Genomic DNA, 12,821 nt, shown 5'->3' with positions numbered 1-12,821 from the left:
TTTGGGGAAGAAACCAGAGTCAGGTAGAGCATTCCAGACATTGACCACTCTGTTGCTAAAGTCGTATTTCCTGCAATCAAGTTTGGTGCGATTAACCTTGAGTTTGTATCTATTGTGTGCTCTTGTGTTGTTATGGTTGAAGCTGAAGTATTCATTGACAGGTAAGTCATTGCAATGTATGATTTTATATACCATACTTAGATCAGACCGAAGGCGGCGTAATTCTAGGTTTTCTAGGTCTTTTTTTTATAGCTATTTCTCTTAATTCTGCCCGTTTCTTTTTTTCCCCCGGCTTCTCTTTTTTCCCCCGGCTTCTTTTTCTCTCTGCCCTCTCGGTCCCCTCTCAGAACACCAGCAAAAAGACACAATCCCGCCTTTCTTTTCCTCCAATGGATCAACGCCACTCTTCGCCGTCCTACTGCCTCTCGGAGATGTGTTTGCCTGGGAGAGGAGGGGAAAGGGCGCCTGCCCGCCTACTGCCTGCGCGCGCCGCGCCGAGGTCGGTGGCGCGTGCCACCACCCGCTCTGGCCTTCGCCTCTCCCGCCGGTGGCAGGCATGCGCCCTAGCCACCCACCACCAATTTGGAGGCGGGCCCAGGCGCTGAGCTTCTTACTGCCCTGCCCCGCCTCTCTTCCCTCCCCAAAAGGGAGCGAGAGAAAGACTGACGGAAACCAGGGCTGCTTAGACGTCAGACCGCAGCGGCGGCGACGACAGCAGCAAGAGGAGGAGGAGGAGGAGGAGGAAGGGAGGAAGACGGCAGGGCTGGGCAAAGCAGGGCAGGGAAGGACGCCTGGTAACGGACGTATATCGGTTCCTCCTTGTCAACCCGGAGCCGCTGCCAGAGCCTGCCATATACGTACGCTGCAAGGACACGGACGAAAGGGAGGGGGGTCGTCATCTGCTCCAGCTGCAAGAGGGGAGAAAAGGCAGCAGCTGCTGCTCTGCTAGCGAGGCTGCCCGGTCCACTGAAACAGCTAAAACCCCAGGAGAAGAAGCGGAGGTAAGGAGCTTTGTGATCGGAAACAAATGTGGGGACAAACTCCGGAGCTAGAAAAGAGAACTGGGAGATATGTCGCGGCCGCCGCTGCTGTTTTCCTTCCCTTCCCAACGCCGCGCCCCCCCCCCCCCACTCCACCCGCCGACGCTTTGCGCCGGGAAGGGAGGAGGACTGAAGGTTAAGTCAGGCGGAGCAGGCGCAGGTTTGCCTGCTGCGAGGCCAGGGAGTGATTTGGTGCTGAACTGGGCAGACCCTGCAGAGCGGAGCAGCGGGCTGCCCATGGGTGACAGGTTGCTGAAGCTCAGGGCGGAAGGAACGTTCTAGCTCCGGCCCAGAGATACCCGTCTCCTCCTCAGAGGATGCTCGGTAGAGACCCGGGAGATGGGAAAGCAAAACTGATGTGGGTTTGGATGAAACCACGGTAGAGGAAGGCCTTGCTCACTGTAATCCAGACTCCTTCCTCTTCATCGGATTGGTCTGGGAGGAGGAGGAGGAGGAGGAGGCTAAGATTGTTGTGAAGCATCCATTTTGCCATATGATGGGTCTGGGTGCCCTGAAGGAGGAGGGCAAGCTTAGTTTTCAGAGGGATGCTTTGGGAAACCTCCAACTGCCTGTTCTCTGAAGATTCTTCCTTTGGCAGGCATGGCTGTGAAGTTGGTATTTTTGCTAAAGGATTTGGAGAAGGAAAGGGGGGAAAACATAGCTTGTCTTCCACAGCATCTGACTTTTGATGTAGTAGTCTCAAATTTGATCTGAAGTATTTACATACATTTTCCAAGAATGGCTCTTATTTCTTAAAATATGAGAATTACATAGCTTTTACTGAAACAGTGTATAATAAATTACTTAATGGTACATAATTGTATGTTTCCATGGTTATGCTTTTATGGTAAAATGTTGAACCAATGAATTTGGATCTACTAGTGTTTGCCCCCACCCCCAAATTAATTTATCCAATAAAATAGTGGTTCTTGTTTTTCTCTCTGCACTGAAAGAGGCCTAGATATTCAGTGAAATGAAATCTGACTGCATTTGCTGTTTGGGTTTAGAAATGTTGCTGCTTTGTGTTTCAATTGCTAAGGTCCCAGGAGTGGGTTTTGGACAGGGAATGACATGGTTTGTAAACAATGAAGTCAGGGAGACAAGGGTCAAGTGTAGATTTATGAGCCCATAGATCTCCTGCTAAATTTTGTGAAATAATCATTTGAAAAGATAGTAGAATACCACAGAAATGTGTTTATAACACCTAACATTTTACCAGTAGTAACATTTCATTTGAATTTGCATTCAGTGGTTTTTCAGAATAAAAATTAATTTAATGTCACTTCTGGTTCATTTGTTTCTTTTGGGCAAAGTAATTGTACATTTTTGTTTTCTTATATTCATGGATTTAATGTTCTTTATTTTGATTACTAAAGCATATGTAAACACAAGAAAATATTTTAAGAATATACTACTTTGCGGAATAAATATTGAAGAAAAATAAACATTGCATTTATCACATTTTGGTTAAAGTCTTTCTTTGAATTGCACTATGTTCTTTTATTTCTAATGGTATGCATTTGCTTTTTTAAAAAAATTAATTGCTTTTAAGAAAAAAATATTTTAGGAGTATCTTGTGCCAAACTTCTACTTTTTCCTGCTGTATTATATTTTCTTTTTGAAACATTTTAAAATAAGAATAGCACTAGATAGACTTATTTTAAAATCTTTCAAAAAGAACATAATAACACCCATATATTCCCATTTTTAGCACATCTTGCTATTTTTGTTCACAAAAGTATATTTGGTTTTTTTGATTTTCCATATTATATATTCAGATATGGAAAAGTTCTTTGTGAAATTGAATATTGGAGATGAGTACAGGAAGATCTACTGGATCTAAAAGAGTCTGGAAAGTATTTACATAATAAAAATATGTTTTATCAGACTTGTGATAGCCTGGAGGAAACAGCAAACTTAATATCTGTACTAGAGATCTACAGTCAACAACCTCGCTGAATTGCCCCTTAGACCAAATTTAAAAAATGTAAATATAAGAGAGTCAGAAGGTGAAGTGGCCTTCAACACTTCATAACAATGAAAATGTGTCAAAAAATCTGGGGTATTTCCATTGAAAAAAATTGCTAATTGAAGAATAGCGAGGCTAATAGAAATAAAGTAAGAATATATATTATCTCTTCCAGAGGAGGAAAAATGCAAAAGATTTCAATTACAGGTAAATCTTGAAAATAGTTGCAGCTTACATGCAGTAGCATATTCTATTATCAGGTAAGAAAATAATTATGTTAAAATTCTTACAGTACCAATAAAGTATGCCAATAAAGAATAGGGCATCTGAAGAATAAATTATATTAGATGATGATCACCAGGAAGTTGGTTTGTCTTGAGTGAAATCAAAGTGCTTCCACTTCTGTCATTTTTGGAAAATGACTTCAAGGTTCTCTGTGAATCAAGGCTGTGCCCAAGAAATATTGGAGTAAAGAAAACAAGAGGCATGCCCTGAATTATGAGAAACTGTTTGATTGTTAACTTGATTTTTATGCAGAAAATAGCCTAGTCTTTGAAAAAATGGCAACTGTTATTCTTATGGCTATCCTGCCACCATATTATACATTGTTAGAAAGGTGATAACTTTTCAGATTTTCCACTTCATAGCTCTGGATCGGCCAATCTAAGATTTTTATAATATTTATTAGCAGTGTGGCTACTCTGAATTAGTTACACAATATAAAATGCTATTTTGGGAAGTCCCTATTAGGTTATAATTAGAAGTATCCTTGATCATCTTAATGTATGGAGATAAGAGATGAACAATCAAAATGTGTTCCTAATGTCACCAACTTTTTATCAGCTGAAACTACTACTTTTCAGAAGTAGAAACTGACAACATTAAAACTCTGAGCCAAAGTTTCTGAGGAATGTAATCAAGTACTCAGGATCAAAATGAAAAAATCTACCTTATCTGAGTTATTTAATACCAAAAATACCCATAGTCTATGGGAGTTGGTGATATTTTATTAATTATTTATTTCAATTTATTTGTCACCCAATTCTAACAAAGTTTATAGGGAACAAGTGGATTTTCAAAATAATAACATGAGGATAGCAACTGATTCTTTCTAGACTAGACTTTATTGACACACATTTATTTAAGATGTTTCTACTTACAAAACTATAAATAGATTTGAGGAATTCTGTGCAGCAAAAATATATGCTACAGTAATTATTGAATATAAGCCATATGTGCGATCTTTGAGATGTCTGCTATGTAGAGACTTGACCCTCATGACTGGTGGTTTCATACAAGTGGTCCTTGGTGCTCTCCGAGCTTGGTTGTTTTCTTGCCGATTGAATTACCTAAACTAGGTAACAATAACATGTTGGATAATGAAATGTCGGCAAGAAAACAGCCAAGCCTAAAGAGCACCAAGGACTCCTCATTTCAATTCTGAGCTACAAATATTCTCCTTCATCAATTTCATATGAATGCTTGAGTCCCATGCCATATACTTTAGCAGTATATGCCCTTTACTTCATGCCCTTTACTAAATTTCTCCCATATTCTCTTTTTAATAAAAATTAAAGCATTTTAATGCAGAAATAACTTCTATTTTTATGCATGAGAATTATTTGTAACAATAGGTATTTTCCAATGGTGGGGTTCAAATAATTTAACAACTGGTTTGCCCAGAGTCAAGTTGGCTTTCATGGAAGGTGTGGCCCATCCTCCAGCTTCGCTGCACATGTGAGATGAGCCTCCTGTGACAGCCAACCTGACCCTGGGTGAACTGGTTGTTAAATTACACCCCCCCACACACACACACACTATCAAAGTGGATCCTGGGTGCTATGCTGTAAAGGAGAAATGAGAAGTAGAGTGTCAGGCACGAGGGAAGGAGGAGGAATAGGGAAAAGAAAGAGGAAAAGCGGCTTTCCCTCATGCCAGCCGCTCCGTTGCCCGTTTCTCCATTGCAGTGCCACATAGCGCTGTGGAACTTGGCCCACACACCACCACCCAGGTGGCCCAGGAAAGGTGGTAAAAGAAAGAGGATTCCATCAAGTGCTGAATGCTGTAATTAAACCATGGCTTCATAGTATGCCATCTCTGTCACTGGATAAAGTGAGGAGGGTGACTCAAGACAGCGAGCACCTCCAGTCCCCCCCGCCAAAGTGAAAGAAGAAGAAATGTGAGGGCAGTGCCCACCTGCATCTCTTCCATCCCTGAACAGTGCGTTTCTCGTAAATGCCTCTGGTTTGATGCATCCTCCCACTCTGCCTCTTTCCATGGTGCCCATCCCATGCCTGTGTTCAGGGAGGAGCAAACAACAGAAGAGGTAGCCATCTTGGGCTTCCTTGCTGGGGCTGTGCATCTGCAAGCGGGGGCAAGGGAGGTAAGCCAAGGCTGGGGTAAGGAAGTGATTCGCTCATTTGTGGAAGTGGTGCCTTCACTCCCCCAGAGTGGAAAGAGGGGGGAGGGGAGGAAGGGGGTCATTGGCACCTTTCCTCAGCAGCATCTCAAAACCTGTGGAGGATGGCAGGACAGCTCCCGACCTGCGTGGTGGACTGTGGCACCGGGTGAGCCCAGACACACCCACACCCACACACAAAGATAGAGAGGGAGAGAGAGAGGGTGACTGGGCACGTGGCTGACAGTTGGCTTCCAGTGCCAGGAAGGGAAGTGACCAGGATGCTGTTGCCTTTCATTGGGGCACATGGAGCGAGATGGGACTCCTCTTGCCGTCTTTTCTCCCCCGCTCACCAGGCATGGCAGGGTTTCCTGCCCCTCGCTTAGCCACCTGCCTGCTTTATCGATGCAATGGGGGGGCAGGTGGGGAGGGATGGTGGGGTGGAGGAAGGCTATTCAGCCGGTTTGCCGAACTCCAAAAAAATTAGCTACTGGTTCTACCAAACTGGTGCGAACTGGCTGAATCCCCCCACTGGTCTTTTCCCCAGGTTTCTGTTGAGGTAATTCCCCGTTAGGAGAATGAGCGCATACAGGGAGACGTATAGAGAGTAGTGTTGGAATAATACACACAGAGCACACAGATACACTGTACAGTAAATGTAGGTTTTTACTTCCAGAAAGTGCCCACATTGCAGCCCTGGTCAGAAGGGCCCAGCAGAGACTATACTACCTGAGATTTCTCAGAAAATAACAACTAAATGAGAAACTGCTGGTGACCTTCTACCACTACACCATAAAGAGCATTTTAATATACTGCACCTCTGTATGGTTTGCAAATTGCACAGTGGCAGATAGGAAAGCACTCCAGAGGGTTAATGTCATTGGTTGCCCTCTCCCCTCTTTGGAAGAGCTTTATAGCTCCTGCTGCCTTAAGAAAGTTCAAAACATTCTCAAAGATCCATCTCATCCTGGGAACCCTTTTTTTGAACTATTACCACCTGGCAGATGGTACAGAATAATAAAAACAAGGACAAATAGGCTGAAAAACAGCTTCTATCCCAGGGCAGTAGCTCTTTTGAATTCTGCTGTATAGTGCAGTGTTGGTGTGGTGTTGGGGGTTGTTAAGGTAATTCCTTTTTAGGAAAATGAGCGCACACAGGGAGACATAGTGAGAGTGGTGAAGAATAACACACAACCAGCACATAGATACACTGTATAGTAAAATGTAGGTTTTTACTTCCAGTAAAACCGTTAAGCAAAATTCAACAAACAGTCCAAGTCATTCACGGTTAAAGCAGTTAGTTTTCAGTCCAGGGATAATCCAATAACAAAGTCCAGTATCAAAAACAGTACAGTACAAGACTCACATCAAATCCAAGAATAACAACGATCAGCAACAGTCAATAAGGAAATGCAGGAACGGCAACACTCTCAGCAACAACAGAACAGAAAACCCAGGTTTCTGGCTCCATCTTATGGCCCTTTGAGGAACCACACCCAATTACAATTTTAGCATTCCCTTAAAGAGACAGTATTCAAATGTCTATCCTAGTTTATACTGTATATTTTCCAACCCAACTGTTAGGTGATTCCTAACGGGTTTCCGGTTCAATGTGTGAAGGGTGAAGGATGTGTGTTGTGTTTATTTTCATGGTCATGGTCATGATGTGTACTGAAGATGGTGTTTGATTTCGTTGTACGAGGTGCAATGGCAATAAAAGTAAACTAAACCAAAAGTTAGAATATGTTAGTGACATGTATAAATAACTAAGAATTATGTCTTATGGAACAGAGCTAGGATTCCTTCTGACCATACTTGTAAATTGGATTTACAAGAATACAAACCCTAAGATTTAGGATTGCCTTTGTTTACATGACTAAAAGATTTCCCAAAAATCAATTGATTCAAAAAGAAAACCATAGGTTCCAAGCAAATAATCTTATAGTGGCACTATTGTTTACAAATTATTTGTGTGTGTTCCCTGTGCTGAGCAGAAATAGAAAATGAAGTTACTTTGAGTAGTTTTGTTTTTAGGCTAGATTGCATGCGTTTAACTGTTACAGTTTGCTTTTAAAAAGCTACTTTCCCCCCTTTTCCTATGCCTATACCAAGTTGTTACTTGGTACTGAAAACTTTTGCTCTGATTTAAAAACATTATTTGAAGACTGTCTACTTAGTACAGTAATTGCTAATATTAATTTAACATTGATAATTGTTTTTTTAATTAAAAAGTACATTGCAAACATATTTTCATTGCCTGTATATTTCATGCAAGGGCCAAATGTGGCTCTTGAATGATGGAAAATATTGCTATATGCTTTCTGTGGAAAATTTCCACATGTCATTTGAAAAAGACTTCAGTTCTTTAGAGATCAGGTCAGAAGGCTGAGCAGGAATGTGGATTAATACTGGAATACTGGAAGGGATAAAAGCATATTGGATGGATAAAAGCTCAGTCTAGTGACATACAATTAATGTTTTTAAACAGTATAATTTACTGTTTTATAAATCTTTGGTTAAATACTGATAACTTTAATTTGAAGAAGTTTGATTATATTGCATTAAGAATTAATATTTGTAAAGAGCTCAGAAGTAATTTCAAATCAAGTTCGGTAAATGGATTCTGTTTTCATGATCAACATTAGGTTGCCATATTGTGGCAACAGAAATATTTATCCCAGGTGCAATTTTATTACTATGTAATAAAAATTTTTGTGTGGCTTACTGAAGGAGGGAACGGTATCTAAAACCTTTGAATTATGAAAATATCTCTGCCAAAAATCATTGATTATTTCTAACTCAATAATCTATAATTCAGCATGTAGTGATATTTTATACCACTTAAAGCACAGGGTATCAGAATTCATAATATGTTGAGTTACTTCTATGGGGTTTTGTTTTCTATTTTTGGGTGGGGTTTTTTGGGCAGGGAGAGGGAATTAAAATATTTTATGCAAATACAGATTACATTTAATATTCTTTAGCCATTGCATAAATCTGAATGTCTTAGGAAGTCAACACATTGCTTACTTTAAATACTGTAAACATTCCCAGTGTGGCACTGTCAGATGTGTGGAGGTAACAATTTGAAGCTCTATTTCGGCTGGCAAAGTGCCAGCCAAGGCCTGTGGAGGTCAAAATGGAGCATCGGAGCTCTGTTTTGGCCAGCAAAGTGCTGGGTGATGCCTGCGGAAGCCAAAAATGGAGCATTGGAGGGGCAGACCTGCTCCTCCAAACCTCCATTTTGGTTGGCAAAGTGCCGGGCAATGCCTGCACACACCAACAGGGAGCTTTGGAAAGGAATGCGTGGCTGAGAGGCTGGAGAGGAGACAGTTTGCTAGATCTTTGCATGATAAGCAACCCAGCACGGCAGGTTGGTTGGGGGAGCAATTGTGGGGAGCATGAGGTATTTCAGTGGGTCAGGAAGGCCATTTTTTTGTAAAAATGCCTAAAATAAGGTATTTTCAGCCCACTTTTACAAAAAAAGACCTTTTGGAAACTGTCAAATCATTCTCATTAGAAAGAGCATGTTTCAACTCCCCTAAATGGTTTTTAATCGCTGACGTATAAAGCCCTAAAATAGGGACAAACTTGAGGACGTTGGTTTGGCAACGTCACATGTATTCTATTATTTTTTCGTCTTTGTTTGATATAGACATCATTACTACTATTATATTGCATTGGTCCATGGTGACATTGTCACTACCAGTTCAGACAATTGAACCAGCAAACCCATCGTCATAAGGGGCACGCCCGATAGCTGTGCAATACCAGCCACGGGTGGGTTTCTTGGTTCAGGATCCCAAGCTTGGTTTCTTCCTCAAGGTTCCAAAGCCTTGTGTGAGTATCTGTCCAGTTCCCAAGCTGACAATTGGGCAGCTTATCCTAGGTTCCCAAAGTGGATATCTTATATGGTTCCCAAGCCAAATCCCTACTGTTCATTGTCGAGTCTGAAATGGACATATATGTATCCAAGGACAGTTTTTTCCTGAATGCCATCACTCTGCTAAACAACTTAATTCCCACAACACTGTCAACTTATTTACTAAGACTCTATTACTATTATTTCTCTACTACTAGGTTATAATAACACTTCCTAGTACCTATCTTTTCCCACTTATGACTATAACCAATTTATATTGTTTTATTTGTTTCCTAGTATGATTTGATTCCTTATTAGTAACTTATGATTATCACTAAGTGTTGTATCTTATGATTCTTGATGAATGTATTTTTTTTCCTTTATGTACACTGGGAGCATATGCACCTAAGACAAATTTCTTGGGTATCCAATCATAGTTGGCCAATAAAGAATTCTATTCTATTTAGTTCTATATTCTAATCATATAATTCTTTTTCTTTCTTTCTCTTTGCTGGTAAGGGGGGAGGGTTTTGGGCTCACCACATTGCTAAGATGGGAGGAGTGGTTAAATAGTGAGGATTGTTTTAGCTAGGTGATTTTCCTTCCTGTGGGAACAGAAGCTATCCCTGCTGAGACCTGAGGTAGAGATTGATGACACCAGGCAATGTTGATTTATTTCTATTAGGGAATGTGACTTTTGGGGGCTCTTTCTAATTTCCAATATTATGTGTTGTAATTCTGGTTTGTGTCAGATCCGGAATTACAACAGAATTTGTCAATTTGATTCTTACCTAAATAAAAGAAAGTTGTTTTGGAAGATGGACTTTACTCATTTCTTTTCAAATTGGTTTCATCACTTGGAAACCTGACATTATTTCAGATCTGCTTAACCTAATCCCTGTTTACCCGGAGAGCTTCAACTGGGAAACGGTAAAGACTCAGGGAAGATGGCAGAAGGATGGCAACCAGAGGTACTGGAACCCAAATGCAAACTATATGGGGGGGCCTGTGTGAAGTTGCCAGTCCAACAGCTGGTCCCCCAACAGATTCCACAGGAGATGATTCGAGTGACTGCGGTTGGAGAGAATATTGCATGCCAGATGGGAACTCGCCTGAAGGCCCCGGTTGAATGGTCTGCAAGGGCTGGGATCCAATGGATAGAGAGAGACCAGCTTGGTCAATCTACCCTTCCAGACCCACTGATCGATCGCCCATTAATTGCGGCCAGGGAGTCCCGAGACATGATTTTAGAGTGGAGAGCAGCATCTGGATCCATAGGACCCATGGCAGACCACAATGAGTCAGCTAAATGGCAGTACTAAACAGCGATGTGCAGCCAGACCTTTGAGGAACTACCTGACCAGCTGGAACAGCTCGTCATCGGACATGAAGGCAGATGTCCGCAAGTGAGGCAAATGGCCACCCAGAGAGAATAAGCAACACGCACTTCCAGCCCACCAACATTCAGTCTCACTCAGTTGTTGGGAGACTTATCTCCTCTCAGAAGAGGGTGATCTACTGCTGCTGGAGATTTATCACCATTGCACCTTTCACCCCCGAGAGTGGAATGGAGAGGAGTGAGAAGAAGGGGGAGCCTGCAAAGAACCCATCGAGAAATGAGCCACTCCTCCTTGACTGCCTCCAGCAGACCAGATCCTTCCAGGATGGGTGTTTTATCCAGGCAGAAGATGGGTTCAAGATCAGGCTCAATTGATACCAGCCCAAGCTGCAGTCCCACCTCCGCCGCTGCAGCCAGCTCCACGTGCAAATGCCTCAATGCCTTTTAAAACTATGTTTGATGGAACCGTGAGTAAACTTGCATTTTTCCTGAATAGAGCATGGTCTTACATTGACGGGCATTGAGATGAATTCCATGATGACGCACAGCTTATCCATGTTCTAGGGGACAAACTGGAGGAGGAGGAGGAGGAGGCAGCATCCAAATGGTTCACCCAGCTCCCTGAGCTAGACAATGTGGATGACTTCCTGAGAGAACTCTGGGCACATTTTGAGGATTCTTCCCCAGCACAAGAGGCAAATCAAAAGCATCAGGCAGAAGGGAAAACCTGCCAAAGAGCTAATGCTTGAGTTCAGATGCCTGGCCACTAATCTGAGACACTGGATGGAGATAATGCTGGTGCACTATTTCAAAGAAAGCCTAGATGAGGAGCTGCTAAAAATATGCCTTTGCTGTGAGTTACCTGATGACAGAATCCATGAGTGGTATCAAATTGCCATAGCAATGGACAACGCACTCAAACAGCACCAAAGAAACAATACTGAGAGACAACGCAGAAGACAACTCATGTGGTACTTTGCACCATGCCAAGCTGAATGATGTCAAACAGCAGCCACCCCAATTTCTATAAGTGCTTTTGTTGGAGCCAGCAAGGGCACCACTCCTTACAGTGCTTGGCACCAACCCAGTACCTCAAGTGAGAGCACCCACTCCTCCTAAAGGGAAAAAGGCACTGAGAAAACCACCGGAAAGAATGCCAAGACATCGAGGTCCCTAATCCCCAACAAACCACAGGGAAGGGAACTCTGGTGGCAGGATTACTCATCATTCAGGATGCAGACAGTGAAGAAGATGACCCAATGGTAAGTGGAGCCATTCGACCCTTTAAAATTGAAGAGAAATTGATTGTCACCCGCACAAGCGTAGAAGGACCCATAGACATTATTATTGACACTGGCAGTTCGTGATCCCTTATTAGTCCTGAGTCTGTGCATAGCCTAGGCATAGAAACTAAAGCGTTAACTACCCCCATTTGATTGCAACAAGTAGATGGATCCATGATAGGGGGAAGTCCGGCCACACACATCACCGAAAAATTAAAATGAACTATAGGAAAGCACTGGGAGCAAATCTGTCTCATAGTAGTGCCAAAAATGATTCAGTCAGTAATCCTGGGTCTCGCCTGGCTAGACAGATGACTCCCAACAATAAGCAGGGAAGATGGCCATAGGAGGATTAAATTAGCACTCAGTCCCGAGCCACCTCCTGAACAACAACCAAATTGACAATTCAGGATTATGAGAGAGCCAGGGGGACAGCGTTGAGCAGTGTTGGCTGATCCATCCCCAGGGATCTCTCAAATCCCAATCCAATGCCATGACCTAACTGAGGTTTTCAGTGAGGAGGAATGCAATGTGCTAAAAAAAACACCTATTGCCACACTGACTGTGCCATAGAGTTCATACAAGAGGCGAAGCTGCCAAAACTGAAAATGTACTCCATGACACCTAAAGAAATGAAAGAGCTATGAGACTACATAGACTCAAATCTGGCCAGGGGTTTCATTCAACCTGCAAAGTCCAGAGTGGCAGCCCCTGTGCTATTTGAAGAGAAAAAGGATGGGGGTGTGTGAAATTATGCATTGATTTTAGGGCAATTAATGCCATGTGTATTTACAACACCTACCCCCTACTGCTCATGAAAGACATGTTAGGACACTTAGCAAAAGGGAAAGTGTTTACCAAATTAGATTTCCATGAAGCATATTACTGAATCCGCATCAGAGAAGGGGATGAATGAAAAACTGCTTTCAA

At 42.4% G+C, this 12,821-nt stretch overlaps 1 protein-coding gene across 4 annotated transcripts in view; it reads left to right on the top strand.

Moving 5' to 3' along the window:
- Positions 1 to 478: 478 nt before the first annotated feature.
- RAI2 (retinoic acid induced 2) overlaps positions 479 to 12,821 on the top strand; it is a 29,187-nt gene continuing 16,844 nt past the window's right edge. Inside the window, exon 1 of one of the 4 annotated variants that reach the window (XM_087938284.1) lies at positions 479 to 1,001. The gene's annotated coding sequence lies outside the window, so the exon portion shown is untranslated. The remainder of the gene's footprint in view (positions 1,002 to 12,821) is intronic. The other 3 variants (XM_026714309.2, XM_087938286.1, XR_015744540.1) reach the window with 3 other exon arrangements.

The sequence above is a fragment of the Pseudonaja textilis genome, chromosome 8, assembly GCF_049901715.1.
Source record: "Pseudonaja textilis isolate UNSWEBS1 chromosome 8, rPseTex1.2, whole genome shotgun sequence".
Taxonomy (NCBI): Eukaryota; Metazoa; Chordata; class Lepidosauria; order Squamata; family Elapidae; genus Pseudonaja; species Pseudonaja textilis.
The sequence above is the reverse complement of the archived record's forward strand: the minus strand, read 5'-3'. Positions and strand labels throughout refer to the sequence as shown.